At 45.6% G+C, this 23,835-nt stretch overlaps 1 protein-coding gene and 1 long non-coding RNA gene across 11 annotated transcripts in view; one reads left to right on the top strand and one right to left on the bottom strand.

The window, feature by feature from the left end:
* The window catches only part of LARGE1 (LARGE xylosyl- and glucuronyltransferase 1), a 635,729-nt gene that overhangs the window by 175,557 nt on the left and 436,337 nt on the right, over window positions 1-23,835 (top strand). The gene's annotated exons all lie outside the window — the stretch shown is intronic.
* Window positions 16,080-17,492, bottom strand: LOC118145145 (uncharacterized). The gene is made up of 3 exons (XR_004730314.3): window positions 17,045-17,492; window positions 16,815-16,939; window positions 16,080-16,437 (listed from the first exon to the last, which is right to left on the bottom strand). It is a non-coding gene; the product is annotated as an uncharacterized LOC118145145 (long non-coding RNA).

Here is a 23,835-nt window from a genome sequence, read left to right as displayed (position 1 = left end):
TTATATTGCTATCCACCTGTAGGTACCTTGAACTGGATTTTGGGCCTCTTTAAACCACCCACTGTGCTTTGCACTTAGTGGGAATGCATTCGGTAGTTGAGGTGGTGTTCTTGTTTCAGACAGTTAATTTGCATTTTGAATGTACCCAAGGGAGCATGTCATTGCATGATCTGTTAAGTGAGCTATTGTCAAGTCTGTAATGTAATTAAATGCTGGGGCCCAGAAGCCTTGGTGCTTAGAATGCTGCAGCATTTATTCAATATGTGTGGACTTATCACACACACAGCAGACATATTTTGACAAAGGTTTGCCATCTTTTGTGAATCCCAAACTAGCAGCCTTCAGATTTGCAATTTTCCTTCTATTGAATGAAATGGTTCCAGATCATTCTGTGACAATTGGAGGTAAACATTGCTATGCACAAGGCCTGCTCTTCTGGGATTCTCCCATGCCTGTTTCACATTTCCCAAATCTTAGACCCAAATGTCAGATGGTGTGGGATTTGGAACGTCGGGAATCCTGAGCATATTTGAGTTGAAAATTCACACAGAGCTTGAGCGACTGGGGGTGGAGGTGAGGCCGGGGGAGGGCTTGAACTGTTTTTGCTTCTATTTAATGGTGCACCTTTGAGAAAGATCTTGTTGCTTTTGAGCACATAAGACCAGGTTGCAGGGCTTCAAGATCTCCATAGTGGTTTAGTTTGCACCTGCTTCTTTGGATGTGGAGATTTCCCCTGGGTGGCCAGCTGATTTTTTGGTGTCTCCCTTTATTCCCTAACTCCTTGTTTTTCTCTTAGATAACTGCATATTGAGCACATATTTATTATTAAGTATCAAGTATATGTCTGATACAGGACTAGAATCTGAGAAAAATACTAAGTTTAAGACATAGTTTCTGCCCTGATGAAAATTATTCTGTTAGTCTTAGGTGATAATGACGTTTCTCCTTTTGGTGATTTTCTGAAGATAATAGATCCTTGGAAGAAACCAGGAGATGAGATGATGGAAGCACTATTTAATGGGTAAAAAGGGAGAGTATAGAATGGTGGAAAACATGAATTTAAGGCTGAGAGCAATCTCTTTTGCAGGGGAGGACTCACTATTGCCATTTAGCATACTTCCTATAATAGAAGTATGTGTGCTGGTATTCAGGAATCCAGAAAGAGGGACACCTGAGTATCTGGGGACATCCAAGAAAGCTTACATGGAGGCCGGGTGTGGTGGTTCACACCTTTAATCCCAGCACTTTGGGAGGTCAAGGCAGGCGGATCGCCTGAGGTCACAAGTTTGAGACCAGCCTGGCCAACATGGTGAAACTCCATCTACTAAAAATACAAAACTAGCTGGACTTGGTGGCGCATACCTGTGATCCCAGCTACCAGGGCGGCTGAGGCAGGAGAATCGCTTGAATTCAGGAGGCAGAGGCTGCAGTGAGCTGAGATTGTGCCATTGCACTGCAACCTGGGCAACAAGAGCCGAAACTGCATCTCAAAAGAAATAAAAGAGAGCTTTCATGGAAGAAGGTGCCTCCTGGCCGAATCATGAAGCATGACTAGGAGTAGGCCAAGGAGAGAAGTCAGAAGGCCACGCTTGAGTTCTGCCATCATTGGGATCTCCAGAAATGATGGTCAGGGTCTGTCTGGTGAGATTATTGCATGACGTTAGGATGCGGCCTTAGAGATCAACGTGTTTAACCCGATCAGTCAGATGATCCCAGTAGGAAAAGCAACTCAGCAAGACTGAAATGCTGTATTACCCCCGACAGTGCCTCTGCTCTCAAATTTCTCTATTAGCCTTTGAGCCCTGCAGAAAATCAGCCGGGTCTTTCTACATTCAGGGGGTCCTTCTTTGCTTCTGTACTCATACCTTGAGGTGCTCTCATCTCCTCCCCCGCCTCCCTCCATGCCCTCATCTTTGGCTCTCAGTGATTCTGTATTAATAGCAGCGATTAAGCTGCCTCATCTCATCAGGGAGGAGATATTAATCTTCATCAGGCCCAAAGAAGAGCTTAATTTTTTTCTGCTCTTCTCCTCTCTCCAGGCTGCCCCACTGAGCTCAGGGGCTGTCAGCTGCACCGTTGTCTGTGGGACTTTGAGTGATCTGCTTCTGCAGATGTGTTTCAGTGAGTTCACTTCTCTGACTCCCTTCCTTAGCTTCCCTGCATCCACAGCTTCGCAGACTGTAACTGAAGACCACTTCAGGAGAGGGAGAGAAGGGGAAAAATACTCCCTCAATTAGAAATTTCCAGCTTCATTGTCTTGTACTGCTGCTGGGAAAATTAGACCAGGACAGTACCGCAGCTGGAAACTTAGGCTTTTGGTTTATGAAATCCTATTCAGCCCTTGGAGAAATATGCCTCTTTTTATACTGTTTCTGTGATTAGCTGTGAACTGAGGATGTCAGATGCCCCAGGGCAGGAACGGGAGACAGGAAGGCTTGAAAGAGTTCATGTGGCAATTAGGATGGAAAAGAGCTATTCCCAAAGCCAGGCATCCCAGGTTGGTCCTCCTGGTGTGCACCAACAGCCAGTGATAACTCAGCCTCCATCGAGCTTCTACATGTGCCCCAGTGAGCACAGGGCTGACATGGTAAATGACACATCGTATTTCATTTAATTGTGACAAACTGGCTGGGTGCTGTGGCTCACGCCTGTAATCCCAGCACTTTGGGAGGCTAAGGCGGGTGGATCTTGAGGTCAGGAGATTGAGACCATCCTGGCTAACATGGTGAAACACCGTTTCTACTAAAAATACAAAAAATTAGCTGGGCATGGTGGCGGGCGCCTGTAGTCCCATCTATTTGGGAAGCTGAGGCAGGAGAATTGCTTGAACCCAGGAGGTGGAGGTTGCATTGAGCCAAGATTGCATTAGTGCACTCCAGCCTTGGCGACAGAGCAAGAAATCATCTCCAAAAAGAAAAAAAAAAAGTCGTGACAAACTTGGCAGGCATATACCGTTATTCCATTTTGTCAGTAAGGAAACTAAGGCTGGAGAGAGTTAAGTACTTAGGCTGAGGTTACATGGCTTGCAGGTTCTGTCTTATCTTTCGTCTCTCTGCCTGTCACACTCTGCCCACTGTATCTAGGATGACTATCTAATGTCTGGTCCAAACTGGTACACTGTTAAGAATGCAAGGGAGATAGGGACATACAAGGGGAGTGGTCCAGGGTAACTGAGAAGCATGGTCTCTTGCTACTGCCCCACCCCAGGAGGCTGAGGGATGCTTCCATGCTCTTTGGAAGCAGAGCTAGCCAGATGGACACCATTCCCCCTTTCCCAGTTCTCTCTACCCCTCTCCTCCCATCTGAGTCGTCTGAGGCTCCTGAGTACCCTGCTGGCTTTCCAAATGCCTGATGCTAGACAGCCTGATTAGTTTGCTTTCACAATGAGAAATCTCAAATAACCACTGCCCCTTTGCTCAGCAAGCAGCCTTCATACCCGGACCACCTCCTAGGATCTATTTAACTCCCTCTACTCTGTGGGATTGGCCTTTGTTCAGCCTTTGAGCACACCTGGGTTGGGGAAATGGTTCTTTTTCCCAGAATGGGCTTTATTTGCATTCCACCAGCAATCTTCTTACTCGGAGGGATTCCTGGGACATTAAATTAGCAGAAAATGACATTAGCGCTAAGAACCAAATTCGATTACCTGAAATACAAGTATTATTGTAAGAAATAAAACGACCTCATCTCCACCTCTACACCCCCAGATCATAGCCTCACATTGAATCGTATTAATGACACTTTGCTTTTAGTGGCTGGCTGTGTGTGTGTGTGTGTGTGTGTGTGTGTGTGTGTGTGTACGCACGCGTGTCAGGTTGTCTCAAAGGCAGAGTGCGTGATAATGGTACATGTCAGCACAAGGCGAGCTTGTGCAGGGTTTTTCCCCATGTAAGTTGCCGGCTCTTCTGGCTGTGGCATGTGAATGTGAATTCTGTCAGAGGCTTGTACACTCTACCCTTACACAGCCTCATCTCCGTAGAATTCAGCTACGTCACTGCTCGCTGTTTCTTTAACTTGACAGGTATTTTTAATGCGTTTATTGTTGCCCCACTCTATGCTTTTCCTCCAGGAAAGATTCTGCAGTGGAAACTCCACCTACTTCCCCCTGTACGTGAAGCCTTGCCAGACTCTTGACTCTTTGCTCCTGGAGGCCTCTGTTTACTCCTCTGTTAGCTCTGATCTTCAGGTAGAGTGCTTTGCACAGGGTTAGTGCTTGATATGTCCTGGAAAATGGGACAGTAACATCACTTCCTCATGCCGCTGTTATGGGCCTAAGTAATGCACGTAAAGCACAAATGTAGAGCCAGGCTTGTAGTAGTTAATATTCGCAGTTACACTTGTATGCTAATGTTCCGAAAGCGTTGAAATGCAGGACTTAGCCTGTTTACCTCCCACAACACTGACGGCTCTGGTTGGGCAGGACTGTGTCATCCTGCTCAGTTTTGCATCCCCAAAGCCAAAGACAGAGTACCTGCTCAATGCTCGGTGAGTTCAACTGAGTGAACGAGGTAAATCAACAGCCCACGTGCAGAAGGGAGGCTTTGAAGAAGACATTCTATTCCCTGTATACCTGGAATAGGTTTCGAGGGTCGAACGTAGGTCTTGAGATTCATGAGAAACAGTTATGGGACAAGTAAGAAGCAGATGATACAGGGTCATTTCAGGCGGCTGCACATCTGAATCTGACTGTTTACATGGGGGTGCCACAGTCTTCTGTGAAGAGAGGGGGATTCCTTCTGACCTATATAGCAGCCAGGTCTTCGTGAGTGTAGGGGAGGTTTGACCTGTACCTCATTTGTGGGAAACCAGAGTCATCATAAACATTGAGGCAGAGAACTTGCCTCTGAGTCCATCCATGCCTAAAACTCGTTTTGTGATCATGGCAAGTTATTTCTCTTTTCTAGAACCTAAAATATGGTGGCTTGGGGTTGGGGAAGTTAAAACACATTTTATATGGGTTGCTATCCTCTACAAAGAGTAAACATGAAAATGAAGTAAATCAACCAGAAGATGAGAGCTCAAGCTGTGAGATTCTTAGAAGGAAACAGAAGAGGAAATCTTTGCGACTTTGGATTAGCTATGACACTAAAAGCACAACCAACAAAAGATAAAGAAAGATAAACTGGACTTCATCAAGTTGAAATCTTTTATGTTTCAAAGGGTTTCTTCAAGAAAATTGAAAGACACAAAATAGGAGAAAGTATTTGCAGTCATAGATCTGATAAGGGACTTATATGCAGAAGAGATGAAGAACTCTTATAAGTCAACCATCAAAAGACAAATAAACAACCCAATTAAAAAATTGGGTGATGGATTTGAATAGATATGTCTCCAAAGAATATACACAAGTTGTCAAAAAGCACATGAAAAATGCTCAGCATCGTTAGTTATTGGGGGAATGCAAATCAGAGCCACAATAGAATACCACTTCCCACTCACCAGGGTGGCTGTTAGCAAAAAGATAGAAAATAACAAGTGTGAGAGAGGACAGGGAGAACGTGGAACCCTGATACATGGCTGGTGAGAATGTGAAATGGAACAGCCACTTTGGAGAACAACTGGGGGGTTGCACACAAAGTGAAATGTGGAGTTGACATGTGGCCCAGCAATTCCGCTCCATGTATCTTTGCCCAAGAGAAATGCAAACAGGTTCTGAAAGAAAAACGTATACAAAATTCTTCACAACAGCATTATTCATAATAACCAAAAAGTAGAAACAGCCTGAATGTCTATTGGTTAATTAATGGCTAAACAGAATGAGGTCTAGCCATACAATGGACTGTCACTCAGATATTGCAAGGAATGAAGTATTGATACATGCTGTAACATGAGTGAAGTTTGAAAACATGCTAAGTGGAAGAAGCCAGATACCAGAGGCCACGTATGTCTGTGTGATTCCACTTACATGAAATGTCAGAATCGGCCAGTCCATAGAGATAGAAAATATTTTGAAGGTGCTTTTGAAGGTTTTGAAAGTTTGGGGAAAGGGGGAATATGAGGAGGTTCAGGGTTTGTTTTTTGGGTGATGAAAATGCTGTGGAGTTAGATAGTGGTGATGGCTGTACAACTCTGTGAATACCATAAAAGCCACTGAAATGTACATGCTAAAAGGGTGAATTATTTGGTATAATTTGGTATATAAATTATCTCTCAATAAAGTTATTGTTCAAAGAAGATAAATGGAGTGGCTGAAGGCAAAGCAGGCCCAGGAGAATTGGAGCCCCTCATTCACTGGTTCTTTTGACCCTCCCTTTCCTCCACGGCTGGGGTGTTTTCTGAGATGCCTTTGTTGGGGAGGAAAAAAAAAAGCAATTTTCCCTCTACTCTTAGTTCTTAGCTGGGATGGAACCCTGTAACAAAAGATAGATTAACAGGCGAAAATTAAACAGAAGTTTATTAGGGTGTTCATTTCATGTAGGCGTGGGGGACACCTAGGAAATGCATGGTTCTCAAAGAAGGGGTTTAGAAATCCAGCTTATATAGCATCTTCAACAAAGAACAGTAAATTTTTAGACAACTAACAAAACAAAGGAAAACGGCTTTGAGTCCCTACGGGCAGCAACCGCAGGAAGGCAAATATCGAATGCATGGGAGTTTGTTAAGCAGATTCCCCCAGTGCCCTGTCCGGGTTGAGAAGGCCCAAAGCTGCCTTCATGATCAACCTTTGTCCTTCCTGGAAGAAGGGGAGGAGGGATGCTGCTACCTGTGTAAATTGATGTCCCGCTTTTAGGCACACAGTGGTTGGGCAGAGAGCTTTTTTTTTCAGTTTCTTCTCAGTTGTCTCCCGCTCAAAAGAATGCTTTTGCTAAAGTGACCTATTTTAGGCTGCCAGATTCTGATCTCCTATACCTTCCAAGTTCCAGGGACATGTTTTGGAGGACCTCTATGATCCTTTCAATGTGGATATTGGGTGTTTCCAGGAAACAAGTGTGAGGCATCACGTGGTAGCCAGAGGCAGCATGGAAGATGTTTCCTTTTGCCTGGGTCTCTGAACCCCTGACTCTGAAGCGGTGTGACCACCTACTCTCCCATTTTAAACAGAAGTGGGAAAAGGTCTTTGTGATGGCTTTCCACTTAGTTTATAGGCCAGTCCTATACCAGAGTTGAGGCAGGATTATTAGGAAAAAGAAGCGTGAACCCCAAACTCCTCTTCCTTATTGATACATGGAGGCTAAACAGGGCTTCCATGCAATTTCCCAGGACAAAGAGAAACAAGCAAAAGAAAAAGCAATAAGCCCTCCTGCAGCTGGACGAAGAGTGTTTCAAAGCATAATACCATTGTTTAAGTTCCTGTCATAAAACCCTTCAGTGGTCTCTCACCATTAACAGGATGCAGTCCAGCATCAAGGCCTCTCATCACCAGGTTCCATCCCTCACCTCTGCACCAGCTCCCCACCAGCTCAGCCATCCCATGGTCTCACATCCTCTGTCCTTTGACCACATCGGTACCCTCTTCTGCCCTCCTTGTAGGCAAGCTCATGTTCCTCTTTCAAGATCCAACACTTCACCATAGTTTGACTAGAATTGTGGCTCCCACAGAAGATGTTGAAGTCCTAACCCCCGGTGCCTGTAAACGTGACCTTATTTGGCAATAGGGTCTTTGCAGATAATCAGACTAGGATGAGGTCATTAAGGCAACTGTAATTCAGTTTGACTGTGTCCTTGTGAAAAGGGGAAACTTGGACACAGAATGATGTGTACAGAGGGCAGTTGATAGGAGACACAGGGAGGATGTCATTTAAAAGCTGAGGACTCCTGAGGCTGCTGGAAGCTTGGAGAAAGCCCTAAGTGTATCCCCCCTCACAGCCTTCAGAACCAACCCTGTTGACAGTTTGATCTCAGTCTTCTGTCCTCTAAAACTGTGAGGCAGTACATTTCTATTGTGTAAGCCACCCAGGTTGTGGTCCTTAGTTAGTTAAGGCAGCCCTGGAAGACTAATGCCCACCATCTCCCTGAATGCTGTGGTCTTTCTGCTTCTCCCCAGAAAGCCATTCAACCAGCCGGGGCCCCTAGGGCTTTGCCGTTTGATGATGATACTTTATTTACATTATATTCACTGCTGTTTGTCTGTCTCCCTAAATAACACTGTGATGGCAAGGTTTATCTCTTTGCATTTCCAACAACTAGTGATTTACCTGTCACTTAGGAAAGATGTGGGTGGTTGGATGGATGGATGGATGGATGGGTAAAAAAATCAAGCTCTTGATTTCTTCATTCCAAAAGAGAAGCCAACTTGTATCAAAGCTCAAAGTTTAAAATGCAAATTAACATGTGAAAGATATATGTGTCATCTCTATTTGAGTCTCTTTGGCAGGCAGTCTTAAGCATGCACTTCCCAGTGTAAATAACGCTGGATGTGTTAAAAAGTTCAGCAGTGTTTAAGTTCATTAAATTAATGTTGTCATTTTGAGCTGCCGAGTGCGTTGCAGGTTGTAAGCTGTTCATCACATTTCTTTAATTTTGCAGTAGTGTCATCTTCAGGAATGTGGGGTGTATTAAAAATAGAAGAGTTATTTTATATCAAAGAGTCCGGGACCAGGAATTAAATTACTAGAGTCTGCCGCTTAATGCTGTGTGGCCTTTATTGATTCCTTCATTCGGGCGTTCAGCTAAAATCTGAGAGCTGACTTTGTGCTGTGAACTCCGTTGGGCACGAGAGTTGTGGAGGTAAAAGCATCAGCTGCCACCCCCAAGGGGCTTAATACTCTGGGGGTTGTTGCAAGATGAATGAAGCCAAATTCACATGCAGAATGATAAGTGATAAGGGGGTCACAGAGACATGGATAGAGGGTGCCCAGCTCCAAGTTGGTCATCAGGAAGGGCTTGGTACAGGAGATGACAGGACCACAGGAGGTGCTTTGCCTGCCCACAGGTGAGGGAGTGGCTGGTGTTCCAGACTCATAGGAAGGCACGTGCAAAGGCCCTGGGGCCCATGCAGGGACTTGAAGGCACATCTCTAGGAAAATGGCCGAGATGAATGGCTGCTACAGGAGGGTGCGTGAGTGGCCTCTGATGGTGAGTGCTTCGAAGGTTACTGCAGTCTTCTGGAGGCAGAGATTCCAGGGGGCTTCTGATACGTGCAGTTCTGCATCAGAACATTCATTCTTTTCCCATTTGCAAAGAATTTGCTTACTTAGCCTTTTATTACTCACCTAGTCCTGCATTCCTGAAACACAGACTCTGGTATCTGCTACCAAGCTCAGCGTTGCAAATCTTGTTCACTCTATTCCTGGATCATGGGCTGATTGCTTCTAGCTGCTCCTCTCCCGTACTCCTGCCTCAGGGCCTTTGCACTGGATACTCATTAGTTCTGCTGCCCTTTCAGATCTACTCGTTTTTTCTTCAGGGCATTTACAGGCTTCCTGGCCCCCAGCTCCCTGGTGCAAGGTCTCTGACAGGAGATAAGCCAAAAGGAAAGGAAGGGAGGCCCGGGATTGCCCAGCCCTTTCCCCTCCCTGAGGCGGCTTCTCTGTGGGCAGAAGGAATGAAGCAGTAGAGACCACAGCTCCTGCATGTAGCCTTCTCGGTGCTGTTCACGTGTCTTGTTCGTGATCTCCTTTCTGGGGCCACTGCAGGCCTGGACGTGGCCTGGTGCCTGCTATCACTTACCTGGGCTACTGAAGCTCTTGCAGTTTCCCTAAGCCCTGCTTTTCGTTTTGTTGCATGAATTTACTGCAAAATAGATAAGGTGATTTCAGAAGATATAGTAGAGCTGAATAAAAAGCAAGGCATTTGAATGCTTAATCATTATTTTCCTCTAGACAAATATGGTGTGAATACAAGGACTTTTAAGTAGATTAATTACGGATTCAGCGACTATATCTAAAGCTGCCTTGTTTGTTTTTAAAATGACTTTATAGAGGATGAATAACATAAAAAGCTGTACATTTTTAATGTGTACAACTTGATGAGTTTGTAGATCAATGTATACTGGTGAACCCATCACCACAATCTGTAATCCATCATCTCTGTTTCTTCCTGCTCTCTGTATTTATTATTAGTGATAAGGCTTAACATAAAATCTACGCTCCCAGCAAACTTCCAAGGCTGCAATACAGTATTGTTAGCTACAGGCTCTGTGTTGTAAGGTAGCTCTCTGGGACTTACTCATCTTGCATAACTGCTATTACATTGTACGCTTTGAATAATACCTCGCCATTTCTCCTCTCCCCAGCCCCAGGAAGCACCATTCTACTCTTTTATTTCACACCCTTCAAATTACCCAGTTTGAGTATGCCATCTTTTTCCTGCTACAGCTCTGACGATTACAATTAGATATTCCCTTTCCTGCACTTAACCCCCTCAGATATCTAAATTTTGCTCCAGTATCACCTTCTCAGTAAGTTCCTTGATCATTCTGTTTAGAGATGCAGGCTGGGTGCAGTGGCTCAGGCCTGTAATCCCAGCACTTTGGGAGTAGAGGCAGGTGGATCGCCTGAGGCCAGGAGTTCGAGACTAGCTTGACCAACATGGTGAAACCCTGTCTCTATTAAATACAAAAAAAAAAAAAAAAGAAAAATTAGCCAGGTGTGGTAGCACATGCCTGTAATACCAGCTTCTTGGGAGGCTGAGGCGAGAGAATCACTTGAACCCTGGGTGGAGGTGGCATTGAGCTGAGATAGTGCCACTGCACTCCAGCCTGGGTGACGAGCAAAACTCCATCTCAAAAAAATAATAAAAATAAAGTAAAATAGAAATCCCAAATCTTCTCCACTTCTTGTCACTCATCCCTACTTTATTTTTCTCCTCACCACTTCTTAATATGTTTTATAAATACAGTTTTTTACAGTTGACCCTTGAACAACCTGGGAATTAGGGGCACTAACCCCCTGCACAGTCAGAACTTTGTGTAAACTTTAAAAAACAATTTTAGGGATACATAGTAGGTGTATAGATTTGTAGGGTACATGAGCTGTTTTGGTATAGGCATGTAATGTGAAATAAGGACATGGTGGAGACACATAACTTTCGACTTCCTTACCTTTGGCTGCTGATAACCTGTTGACCAGGAGCTTTAACAGTAACCGTTGATTCACATGTAGTTTGTATATATGTTATGTATCAGATACTGTTACAATAAAGCAAACTAGATAGGAGAAATTGTTATTAAGAACATCATAAGGACAAGAAAATATGTTTACTGTGTATGATGTGGAAGCAGATCCTCATGGAGGTTTTCATCCTCATCTCATGTTGAGTAGGTTGAGGAGGAGGAGGGGTTGGTCTTGCTGTCTCAGGGGTGGCAGAGGTGAGAGAAAATTGATGTATTTGTGGATCATGAACTTTAAACCCGTGTTGTTCAAGGGTCAACTGTACTTTATTTTGCTCTGTATCTCCTTCAACACATGCACGCATGCATGCACATACACATGCATGCACGCACACAGGCACACGCACACAGGTGGTTCATTAGGGCAGGGATTTCTGTCATTTCCATACCCCAACAATGAGACTGGTGCCTGGCATCTTATAGGTCCTTCATAAATACTCGATGAGGGGATGACGGGTAAGCACCAGAGCCTCTACATGTGCGGACGCGAACTCATTTGCTTCTCTAGACAGCCCTCCTCAGGAAGCAGAGAGAATGATTTTTACAACTGTTGGAACCAAGGCTTAGGGAAGGGGCTGGGGCTGTGTCCATCCTGTGTTCCTCTTGTTGATCTTCATTGTCCTTGATATCACCTGTTGCTTGGGAATGGGCTTTGAAGGCCCATAAATAAGGGCACCCAGCTCTTTGAGGGGTGGTGGCATTCTCAGTTGAAGTCAGTGAAAAGCCCCCTAAAATGGCTCCTTCGAGGCAGACAGTCATTAGATGTAGAACTGCTGAGGGGTTATACCCTAACTGATCATAGGATTAGCCTGTTAATCTTCCATGATACTGAGCACGGCAAGTCAACTTGATTCCTTACCTTCCAGAATGCATTAGTGATAGTTTAATATCAGCCTTTATCCCTCAGCCTGGGGAAAGGCTGAGGCTTACCCCATTTCCCATGACATTGTTCAGTGTCCTGTCTGTCACAGGAGAAAGACCTAATTCAACTCATGCTTTTTTCCCTCCCTTCTGTGGCTGCCTTAAAATTGGATGGCTGATTGCAGTCAGTATCTTGTGCTGTGACTTCATGTAGTTATTTCCTTCCCAATTCCTTCCCCCTTGCTTATCTCCTTTTGCTTAATCTGCACTTTGGTGTTCTATGTGCATGTATTTTAATTGTAAGTTAACTGGTTTTGGGGAGGGCAGGAATGAAGGTTTATATTATAAATGAAACGAGAGCTCTTATCACTACACCATCATCAGTTTATCATCTCTGCATTATTTTATGATGATACCACATCAGTTGATTTGTGAAATAAATACTCATTCCAAGAATGGCTTTTGATTTTATTTTTATTTTTATTTTTGGTTGGCAGTTAATACCCTTGAGCTTCTGGATCTTTTTACAAACATTATCAGACAAGTAAAGAAAGTGGGATATTTTGTTGGCAAGGTAGAGATAGCTGAGGCCAACCATAGGCCAGGGACTCACCTAATGCTATATTTGCTCCCTTCCTCTACCCATAACCATCTCTTGTAGACTTGATAATTAGTGAGTGTGTACCACATGGGTGTAGACCTATGGGTCCTACCCTCTAGTAGGTAGTAAGGAGGTGGGACACAGCAGGCCAGTCTGGTATAACATCCTACCTGCCTAGTGGAGGCATTGCCGTCTGGGAGTGGGTCTGTCCTGGAGTGTTAGGGACAACTTCCCACAGGTTTTGGCCATGGAAGAAATCCCCTGGAAATGTGTTTTGTTGTTTTGTTGTTGTTTTGGGAGATGGAGTCTTGCTCTGTTGCCCAGGCTAGAGTGCAGTGTCATGATCTTGGCTCACTGCAGCCTCCACCTCCCGGATTCAAGGGATTCTCCTGCCTCAGCCTCCTGAATAGCTGAGATTACAGGCATGCACCACCACACCTGGCTAGCTTTTGTATTTTTAGTAGAGATGGGGTTTTACCTTTTGGCCAGGCTGGTCTTGAACTGCTGACCTGAAGTGATCCACCCATTTTGGTTTCCCAAAGTGCTGAGATTACAGGCATTTTAATTTGTGGGATAAAGAGGCTGTAGGCTGGAGGAATAGCCTGCACTCTGTCCTGGGCGACAAAAAAATAATAATAAAAGAAAATGGAAATGCAAACCCTTTTTCCCTTCTGATCACTCATCCCTACTTTATTTTTCTCCTTACAGCTTTTTAATATGGTGTATAATACGGTTATTTACGGTTGACCCTTGAACAACATGGGAATTAGGGGCACTAAGCCCCTGCACAGTCAAAACTTTGCCCGCCTTGGACGAATTTTTGTACCTCTCAAGGTATAGATGTAGATGATGAATTTGGGTTACTATAACAGGAGGTGGGGCTGCTAAAGTGGAGAGGAGCCAGATCATAGGAATGGAGTAGCACGGTTGCTGTGAAATCATTTCAACGTCTTTGAGCGAGACATACTGGATCAGACTTTGGTTTTCTCTCTGTTTCTGTGGACACCTGTCATTTGATAACAGGGTTTGCGAGTACAAATCCATCTACCTGACCCCTGAATGACCCTCATTTATCCCCAGTCCTTTGATCCCACCTCTTCTTCCTGCTGAGGTCTTCAGTGCTGGCCCTGCTCTGCTCAAATCTCACCTGCCCTAGGAAGTTGCCCCTGACCTTTCCAAATCTCAGGAATTCCCTGCCTTCCCTGTCTGTCTTTGCCTTTGTTTTCTGTGTTAGTCATTTAAAGGGAGGAGCTGGTTTCCGATCTCAGCCTTTATCATCAAGTAGATTTGTGATGTCACATGTATCATGTGATTCTTCTGGGTCTTATTTTCTGTGTCTATAACATGGACATGATAATACTTTCCAAAGAAGATAAACGGATACACATTTGTATTCTTCCTCGAGCAAATGCGAATTTGGGCTTGATCGCCTTCCTCTTAAATAGTATTCATGGTGGGGATTGAAGCCACAGGGCTCTTGCAACCTGCCGCATCTCTCTCCACATTCAGTTGTCCACCCTCACTGACATTGCTGTAGGGTGGTGAGACAGACGGCATTAGACACACTCCTTTCTTTTTTTGAGATGGAGTCTTGCTCTTTTGCCCAGGCTTGAGTGCAGTGGTGCAATCTCAGCTCACTGCAACCTCCACCTCCCCCGTTCAAGCAATTATCCTACCTCAGTCTCCTGAGTAACTGGGATTGCAGGTGTGCACCACCATACCCGGCTAATTTTTGTATTTTTACTAGACACGGTTTCACCGCGTTGGTCAGGCTGGTCTCGCACTCCTGACCTTGTGATCTGTCCATCTCGGCCTCCCAAAGTGCTGGGATTGCACACATGAGCCACCATGCCCAGCCGAGATACGCTCTTTTACTTTATTTGGTTTAGCAAAATATTAGCGCCTTTATGGGCCTTGGTTTTCTCATTTCGATATATACAAGGGTAATATCTACTATCTTTCATGTGAGAATTGAATCAGATGGTGAATGGATCATCCACTGTTCAATGCCCAGCCCCAAATAGGCACTGATTAAATGGGTTTAATGAGACCAGCTCAGGCTGTTACTAGATGGCATCCCTCAGTACAATCCGACTTTTCTTGATTCTTGTTAACAGCCCTATAACAATATTGTCATAAGAAACAGAAAACATCATTTTTTTCAAGGACCAATTTGGAGCCCATCCATAATGGTCTTCCAACTTTTTCTGGCTTCCCATGTCACCTTGACCTTCAGGGAGCCTTGTTTCTACTGTCGACATCCACCGATCTGTGCTGGCCGTGGCAAACTCATTCTCCTCACCTGGCTTTTCCGCACCTACTCACATCTCATCTCCAGACCTCTTTCTATCATCCGTATTACCTTGCATTCTCATTCTTTTGCCACTTGGTAGGTATTGATTTCTGTTAAGATGATCATCAGGATTTATTGAGCAGAGAGGTAAATGTTGACACTGGCTGGGAGGCATGATCCTAGTATAGAGGGGAATTCTGTTCCTGTACCCCAGTCCCCCTAGTCCTGCCTGCTGCTTATGAAGTTAGCTGGAGTCCCAGTGTGGTGCCCCATCTGTGCAGTAGGGAAATTGCCCAGCTTTTGCCTGGCCAAGCAATGGACTCCACAGATCCACCAGGTTAAAAGGGACCTTGCACATCTGGTATTAGAATACTTCCAGCCTTGGCACAGGTGGATGTTCACAGATATTTTTAGAAGCAAGGAAAGGAGGAGTGAAGGAGTATGTAATAAGGCATTTGGCATCTCCTGCCTTGGCTGAATAAAGGGGAAAGAATTTATGATATGTATTTTGAATATTTCTATGTGTTTACGAGTATTTCTATAAAGCCAGTATTTCCGCTGCTGGAAAAAATTTGTCCAGAAAAAAAAATTTTTTTTTTTGGAGACATAGTCTCACTCTGTCACCTTGACCTTCAGGGAGCCTTGAAGTCTGGCGTGCGGTGGCCTGATCTCGGCTCACTGCAACATCTACTTCCTGGGTTCTAGTGATCCTTCTCCCTCAGCCTCCTGAGTAGCTGAGACTATAGACATGTGCCACCACACCTGGCTAATTTTTGTATTTTTAGTAGAGACTGGGTTTCATCATATTGGCCAGGCTGGTCTCGAACTCCTGACCTCATGATTCGCTCGCCTCGGCATCCCAACGTGCTGGGATTACCGGTGTGAGCCACCACACCCAGCCTCTGAAGATGTTAAAGCTGGAAGTCAGTGATCTTCTACATCTCCTGTAATTTTATAGCTGTGGGTACTAAGATTTAGAGTCAGGAGGGGAAGGCCCAGGGCCATGTGTCATTTCTTTCCTTCTCCCCTCCCCTCCCGTCCCCTCCTCTCCTGTCCCCTCCCCTCCCCTCCCCTCTCCTCCCCTCCCCCTTTCCCTTTCCTTCTTTTCTTTCCTTCTTTTTTTTTGAGATGCAGTTTTGCTTTTGTTGCCCGGGCTGGAGTGCAGTGGTGGGATCTCAGCTCACTACAACCACTGTTTCCTGGGTTCAAGCGATTCTCCTATCTCAGCTTCCCAAGTAGCTGGGATTACAGACACCTGCCACCACACCTCTCCAGTTTTTGTATTTTTAATAGAGATGGCGTTTCTCCATGTTGGGCAGGCTGATCTGGAGCTCTTGACCTCAGGTGATCCACCTGCCTCAGCCCCCCAAAGTGCTGGAATGACCGGTGTGAGCCACCGTGCCCAGCCCCATGTGTCATTTCTTGGCAGAGCTTGGATTAGGACTGCTTTTCATCCATTCCTTGTTCTTTTCCATATTTCCCAGTTTTCCTGTTTTAGTCTTAATCTGTCCGCCAGTCTGTTGCATTCTGCCCATTGATGTATTTCCCTGTTGGCTTCCCTTGTTTGTGCTGTAGAATGTTGCTCCCTTTGATCTCCTGGGCAAACTGACATCCAGGGCCCAGTTTCCTCAACTGGAAAAAAAGAGCAATTGTGAAGATTAAATAAGATGAGATACTCATAAGTGCTAGATTTTGGGGTCTTTATTTCTCCAAGCGCTAGATTTTGGGGCCCTTATCGTTTATTACAGGAAGGGGGTTGTCTTCTGCATTGTATGAGGTTTGGTGGCTTTCCTAACCTGCTAGGTACCAGCAGCATCTCTCCCCTGATAAGTGACTGCAAAAGCGTCTCCAGACATTGCCACCTGTCTCCTGGGCAGGGGGGCAAATTGTCCCTGGCTGAAAAGTACTGGCAAACAGTCAGCAATTATTAAATACTGTTAAAACACAGTGTTGTTACGACGATTCTGCAGTTTTTTAATTTATCTGCAAAGTGTTCATTTAGTGCTTACTGTATGTGCTGTGGAGCACTGAGCCCTGAGAGGCCAGGGAAAAACGTAAGCCTGATGTTCTTGCTTTCTAGGAGATTATGATGGGGTTCACAGTCACACTCCCGAGGATCGGCTTCTGTTCCAACCTAAATTTAGAAAAGGACGGTTGGGAGGCTTGAGAGGCATGTCTGCGTGCTCCCAGACCTTCTCCCTGGGTTTGTGGTACCCCTCACCCTGCCCCTTTTGATTACCAGTAAATGCAGCAATGGCGACAGATAATGACCTTGTTGGTTGGTCCTCTAGTTCCTGATAAACCCACAACTGGGAGGGAGTGTCTCTGAATCAGAGCAGCTGGCTCTTTGAAAAGAAAGGCACTATTGCCTGCTTGCAGCTGCTGACCTTTGCGTTCAGAATACCACCCGAGGGCAATGGGCAGGTCACCACCCTGTCACCTCTGTGCTCCTGCCTCACAGACCACATCCTGGGATTCTTCCCTTGCCTCATGCAGTAGCAGAAGGATGTCAGAGTGCCTTTGCTCAGACCCACTATCACACCTGACCCCTGGCCTTCCCGGAGTTTCTAAAGCCACTCGGCCCTGCCCTCCTGGCTCCACCTCCTGTGGGGCCAGCCCTTGGGTCTTCTCTCGCTCATCTTGCACACAGCTGCTCTCCTTACTGTGCCCACTGCCTGGCCCCTTCTGGGAATGCTCTTGGCTTCCTGTAGGTCTTTGTTCACACTTCACCTTGTAAGAAAGGGCCCTTTATGATGTCAGGACCTTCCTCCTCCCACCCCACCCTCTCGTTCCTTTATTTCCTTCACAACTCTGATCACTGTTTTGTGGCTATTGAGGCTGTCTCTTTTCTGTGTTCTCCTGACAGACTGTAAACTCCCTGAGAGCAGGTGATTGGTTGGTTGTGTTCGGTGCCCAGCATGTCCCAGACACTCAGTAATAATTGGTGAATGAATGAATGAATGGATGAATCAATGGCTCAACAGAGGAAGAAGAAATTACCATGACTGTTAAAAGTTGACAAGTGCGTGCAGAGGCTTTGTTCACCATTTTCTGGGAGGGTTGGTTACCATAGCCTGCGGGCATGGCTGGGTGGAGTTTGGTCTATGTTATATTGACTGTTCCTCCTCTATTTAGAGATAATTCTCTCCCAAGTAATGAGCCCACCTGGGCATAGATGAGAGTGTGAAGGTGACTCTTATAGAAGTCTGTGTTTGAGAGCCAGACTCCCACTTCCACCTCTGCCCCCATAGCATCATCAGTCCAGTCAAGAAAGCCCCGTGGTCTTTGTGTTCTCGGGCTTGGTCCTACATTGTCCTTGTGCCTCTGCTTGTTCAGCCCTGTGTCATGCTGTCCTCCTTCACCCTCCCCATTGGATTCATGCCGAGCTGTTGGGAGGACAGAATAAATGTGTTCCTTTGCTGAGGCTTCTCTGTGGTTGTCTTCCACTCTGCGTCATGTGCCGTATCCGCCTGACACCCTGGTACACTCACCCACGCAGCCTCTCGTTCCTCAGCCTGTGTTTCCTTGCACACTCGTGCTCTGCTGGCCTCTGTCACTCTCACTGGGCGTCCTGCCTGCCTTCCCAACCCCCTGCACGTGTCCCTGTTGGCACTTCCCTGTTCACACTCCTCTCCACCCAGCTTCCTTGGACACTTCCTCTTTCAAACTGTGCAGCCTCCTTCTGCTGACGGTTCAGCGTGGTTCCGTTTGAAGCAGGGAACTGGTTTGGTTGGCGCTAGCTCCAAGTTTGTCTTTATGGGATTTCTAGCCTTCCTTGTTTTGGCTACAGCCAATGAAGGCTGGGCTCAGTGATGAATCCCAATTGGGATGGTGGACCACTGGGCCCTTCTCAGGCTAAGGGTAGTATAGGGAGCTGTGTGAATGACTGAGGACCCCCAGAAAGACCATCACACATGGGTAGTGGGAGAAAGGGGGCTCAGAATGCCTGTGTGGATGGCAGGATCCTGAAATACAGGAGTTTTTCTCTAAAGTGCCGCACACATTTTATCTTCCAACACTGTCTGAGTCATTTTCCAGATTCCTTGTCTCTTTTCCCTTTTACCACGATTCCTTGATTAACTGCATATGACCCTTTCCCAAATCTGCCTGATACCAGAGCGTGTGTGTCTGTGGGTAAGGGTTTTGGAATCAGCATTCTTGTTTCCACTTGTCACCTTACAGTACCTCACTAGACACAACTATTTCCAAAGCGTCTGTAGACGTGAACTGATTCTAGAATTGCTTTGCACATCACCCACTTCTCAGAGCTATTTCCTGTGAGAAAGATGGCATGCCTGCCTTTGTCCCTGGACCCTGAGGCTGTGCCCTTTGACCGTGAACCCAAATCTGGGCTTGCTCTGCAGCCAACCGGGAAATTCACGACTGCGTTTTCTATTTTACGAGAGCTTCGTAAAGTTCTTTTTAAACTAGAAACTTCTCTTTCTTGTAATTGTCTCTAATGGCCGCCTTGTTGGAACAAGCCTTTGCCAGCTCCTGTCTGACCCCTTTGACTTTGCCTTCTGCCTCCTTTTATCCTCCAGCCTTTCGTATAGATTCCAGAGGAATCCTCCTCAAAGGCTGTGCCACTCCCCATTCAAAAGCTTTCTGTGGCTCATCATTGCCTGGAAAGCAAAGGGGTAAGGCCAGATATTGTTAGCAGCTCACTTACCGCCTTCTAGGATCTTGCTCTAATTTCCCTTTACAACTTCATCAAAACAGCTCACCCCTAAGCACCGACCTCAACTCCCACTTGCAACCCCAATCAGCAGAATACCCAGGCTGCGGCCATGAGAGTTGGTTTTACAAATGCACGTGTTCCTTTTCTGTCTCTGAGCTGGTAACTCATGCAGGGTCTGTCCCCTTCCTCCTAGACCTACTCATCTTTTCTGTAAAGTCCCTCTTCACTGCTCCTTCTGTTCTGTCTGATCAGGATTATTTGTTTTGTCTTTGGTCTTGCTATGATACTTCCTGCCTTTGGGTGACTTACTATGACATGCCTTCTGCTGTGACTCTGTTGGATGTTTTTGTGTGTTCATTGAGTTCTAAGGGCAGGATTGATGTACTTCCCCCATAAGTGCACGGTGGTTCCATGCCCGTTGTAGGTGCCCAATGCATTTTCATTCATTTGAGGGACTTTTGCTGCTGTATTTGTCACAGTATTTGTTACTGTTTCTTTTGTTACTACCGTATCATTGTCCTTAGTATCTTCATAACGATATACAGTTGACAAAGCAGTTTCTTATCCAAGGATCTCCATTGTCGTTCTCACTGCTGCCTGTAAAACAGTACACCCAAGACAAAAATAAAGAGTACAAGAGTGTGGGGGTTGCACAATAGGCTTGTATGTTCCTGCTTAGTACTAAGGAAAAAGATACCACTCAGACCAGTCAGGATGCACCGTCCAGAGCTTCTGTGAGAAGTTCTTTATCCTTCTGTGCCACTTAGGACCTTTAACCTGCACCATGTAATAAGCTTAAAAGGAACACCACATGCATTTGCTATGTGGCTGCTCTGATTCTTCTGGTGACTTTATAAGCTGCCCTTCAGTTGGGGGCATGGATTTGCCTTAGAAGATCATCTTTAAAGACACTTGCTGAGAATGTTCACAAGGGCGTTGCCTCTTTATGCTCACAGGTGTGCGAACTGCCTTGTTCTTTGCCTTTCCCTGTTTCACCCAGACATTAAAGGTAAATGGGTGAATTTCTGTATCATATGAATTGATAACAGTCCCTGTGATTATCAAGCATGATACCCATAAGAAACTTGCACATTCCAATTCTCACCTAATCATCTTAATAAACCTGTGGAAACAGGAATTTTTGCCCATATTCTTTGAATGAGACCATTGCAATTCAGAAGGAATGTGTGTTTTGCTCCGGTTTAATGTCTTGTTCAAGGTTATACAGCTGGACAGCCAGGATTCCAGGGGAGAGCTAGCAAGTCTAAGTTGGGTCCCCTTCCCCTCCACAACACCTGATTCCAAAGTCACTTCTACATAGATAACCTCCGTAAATATTGTAGCAGCTGCAGATTACAAAGCTCAGTTTTGTTTAATTGACACCACACTGTTAAATTCCACTTCCTTTGCCTCCATTTTTTTGTTTTCCATCAAGAAGATTTGGTTTACTTTCGTGCTCTGAAATTCGGGTTTTCTTTCACTTCCCCAGGAGTCCCATAAGCTGAGAACACAGGCACCACCACAGCTGGCTAATTTTTAGAGTTTTTTTGTAGGCATGGGGTCTTGCCTCGTTGCCCAGGCTGGTGTCAAACTTCTGGGGTCAAGGTGATCCTCTTGCCTTGGCCTCCCAAGTTACTGCGATTACACATGGGAGCCATTGTTCCCAGACCTGGTCACTCATTTTAAAATGTTGAATATCAAGGAAGAAGAGTGAGCAAATACATGAATTGATCATTTGTGCACTAAGAAACTTTAACCTGAAAAAAAAGAAAAAGCCTAAAACAGAACCATCAATTAGGTAATCAAGAGTGCCAAGCTGGTTTGCTGTGTCCAGCTGTGTGTACTGTCTTATGTGTTTTAAATAAACCACCAGTGACCACGGAATGAATGAATCCTGAGCTGTGATTGATGTGCTTCCCAGTAGCCCGAGATGGTTCCCTGCCTTTATGTACTAGTGGAATAGCAGGGGGAGTTCCTAGCTAAAGGCTGTTTAGGGATATATTTTAATGTGGTTCCAGAAGGGAGTGAAAATAGCCCTCTCATTTTTCTTTATCTGATCCTGGGGCAGCTGGGACTTTTTTTAAACCAACTCTATCCGTTCCTTTAATGATCATCTGAATAGCCAAACCTTCTGGGACTGTTATGGATAATCCTTCGCTAAGCTGAATCTATTTTCCCTCATCTGTTGTAGATACATCTATCCCTCTCCTTTTTTTTTTTAATAAAACTGATTAATTATAAGAAAACAGATATGAAATGAAGTGGTGAGCTTCTTCTTAGCACATCTTAGCCCTCAAGTGATGGGATTTTGCTCTCAAGATGGAGAGGTTCCATAAAGGGGCGATTTTCCAGAACAAACAGACAACAAATTAGCCACAGGATAGGCAATTTAGGTGCCTTTTAAAGTGTAGCTGTCATCCTCACCACTGACAAATGCTTATGGTATATCTTCTGTGAGTACAAAGGCAATACAGGGCAAATTCCTGAAGGCACAGAGGCCGCACCATGGAAACGTAATTTAAATTTCACTCTGGTTGAGGCTGTTGAAGAATGCTGGGGGTCACGGTTGGTTTTTCCTCCCTGTGTTGTTGCCTCTGCTTTCTTTTTTAGAGACTAGTAGATTAGTGGCTTTTCTTGCTGGCCTCAGCAAAGTGCATGCTACCCGCATGTACACACATACACGCTCATACGTGCTGTCCACATGTACACGCACGTCAGGGTGCATGCTGCCCACATGTACACACACACACACACACACACACACACACACACAGACACACACACATGCTCTGTACCCCTCACCCCTCAATTTCTGTGACTCTAATTTCTGTCTGTTTCCTCCACTTCTCCACCCATTTATTTGGTCTCTTTACTATACTCAGGAGTCAAGGAGGGGTTTCCTGATGAATTTCCACTAATGATGGAGTAGACTGTGTGACTCACCTAGTTACCCCATGGCAGGACCCACCTCATAGCCAGTGGGTCCCTGGCCTCAGTGAACATGCCCCTCTTGTGCTAGTTTCCTCTAGAAGCCTTCAAGCTTGTGATCCATCTGCTCCTGCCTTCCTGAAGCCTGCTTAGATGCTCCCTGGAGGGCCGTTTCTCCCACTGAGGCTGGCATCTTTACTGACTCAAGGCGATTCATTTCCAATGTTAGGCCTGCCACCCAGGCTCCAGCTTCCCTGTCCAGGCAGGATGTGCCCTCTTTTTAGCTCCTCCCCAGGGTTGTGCCAAATGGGATAGTGGTAGCGCTTAACCCGCTGTAGACTCAAACTGCCTGGGGTTGAATCCTGGCATTAGCTCTAGTTGTTGGGGGGTTTGGGGCAAGTTACTCCACTTCTCTGGCCTTCAGTTTCCTCCTTTATAAAATGGCACACCACTCAGTATGCAGCACACTGTAGCTCTTACCTTTATTTTCTGAAACCTGGAGAAGATAATGTAATTTCTGTTTGAAACCCATATTTCTAGATCAGTCCCCTCCCAGTACTTTGGGAGGCTGAGGCGGGAGGATTCGTTGAAGCCAGAGTTTGAGAGTGTCCTATGCAATATAGCAAGACTCTGTCTCTGCAAAACAATAAACAATACAAATTAGCCAAGCATGGTGGTGCTCACTCTCAGTCCTCAATGAAGAAGGAGAATTGCTGGAGCCCAGAAATTTGAGGCTGCAGTGAGCTATGATCACACCACTGCATTCCAGCCTGGGTGATAAAGGGAGACCCCAACTCTCAAACAAACTCTTGTTCTTACTTTTCCCTTCTCTGTGCTCTTTCCCTTTAGTCTGGTCTCAGAGGTGTTTCTGCTCAGATCATTTGGCCATAGGTAGCAGGCAGTTTTCCTGAACAGCAGCCTATGAATCAGTCAGCTGTGGGCAGCTCACCTAACTTCTCTCCAGTAAGGAGGTTGGCCTCATTCCTGGTTTCCAGGGTATCCTTCAGACCTATGTTCTGTTCAGTATTTTAGGACGCATTAAAATCAGAGTGTGAAAAATACCAGATTGAGGCATGGTGTAGCAGAGTATTCTAACACAGGGGTTAGAACCCTTGAAAGAGACCAATCCATTCTAACCTTTGAATCTCACTTCTGCCCTGTCTCCTATCTTGCTCCAGACCCCCTGGAAGCCTTGGCGCCAGCAGGTTACAAAATATGGGAGCCGGGTGGCCACCCCTTGCCCTTGCACAGCTCCTGACTCAGCAGGACTGTTCTTTGTCTTGCCTTGCTTCCCCTTGTTCCCCTGGGGAAACTGCCGCACCTCTGTGGGATTAAGCTGGAGCTTGGTCTTTGTCACCCTATAAGCACTCCTCTAACACTTGGCCCACTCTTGATTGCTTGGGATCTGTATCAGCACAGTGTCT

This window comes from Callithrix jacchus, chromosome 1, assembly GCF_049354715.1.
Source record: "Callithrix jacchus isolate 240 chromosome 1, calJac240_pri, whole genome shotgun sequence".
Taxonomy (NCBI): Eukaryota; Metazoa; Chordata; class Mammalia; order Primates; family Cebidae; genus Callithrix; species Callithrix jacchus.
This window is presented reverse-complemented; position numbering and strand designations above follow the sequence as displayed.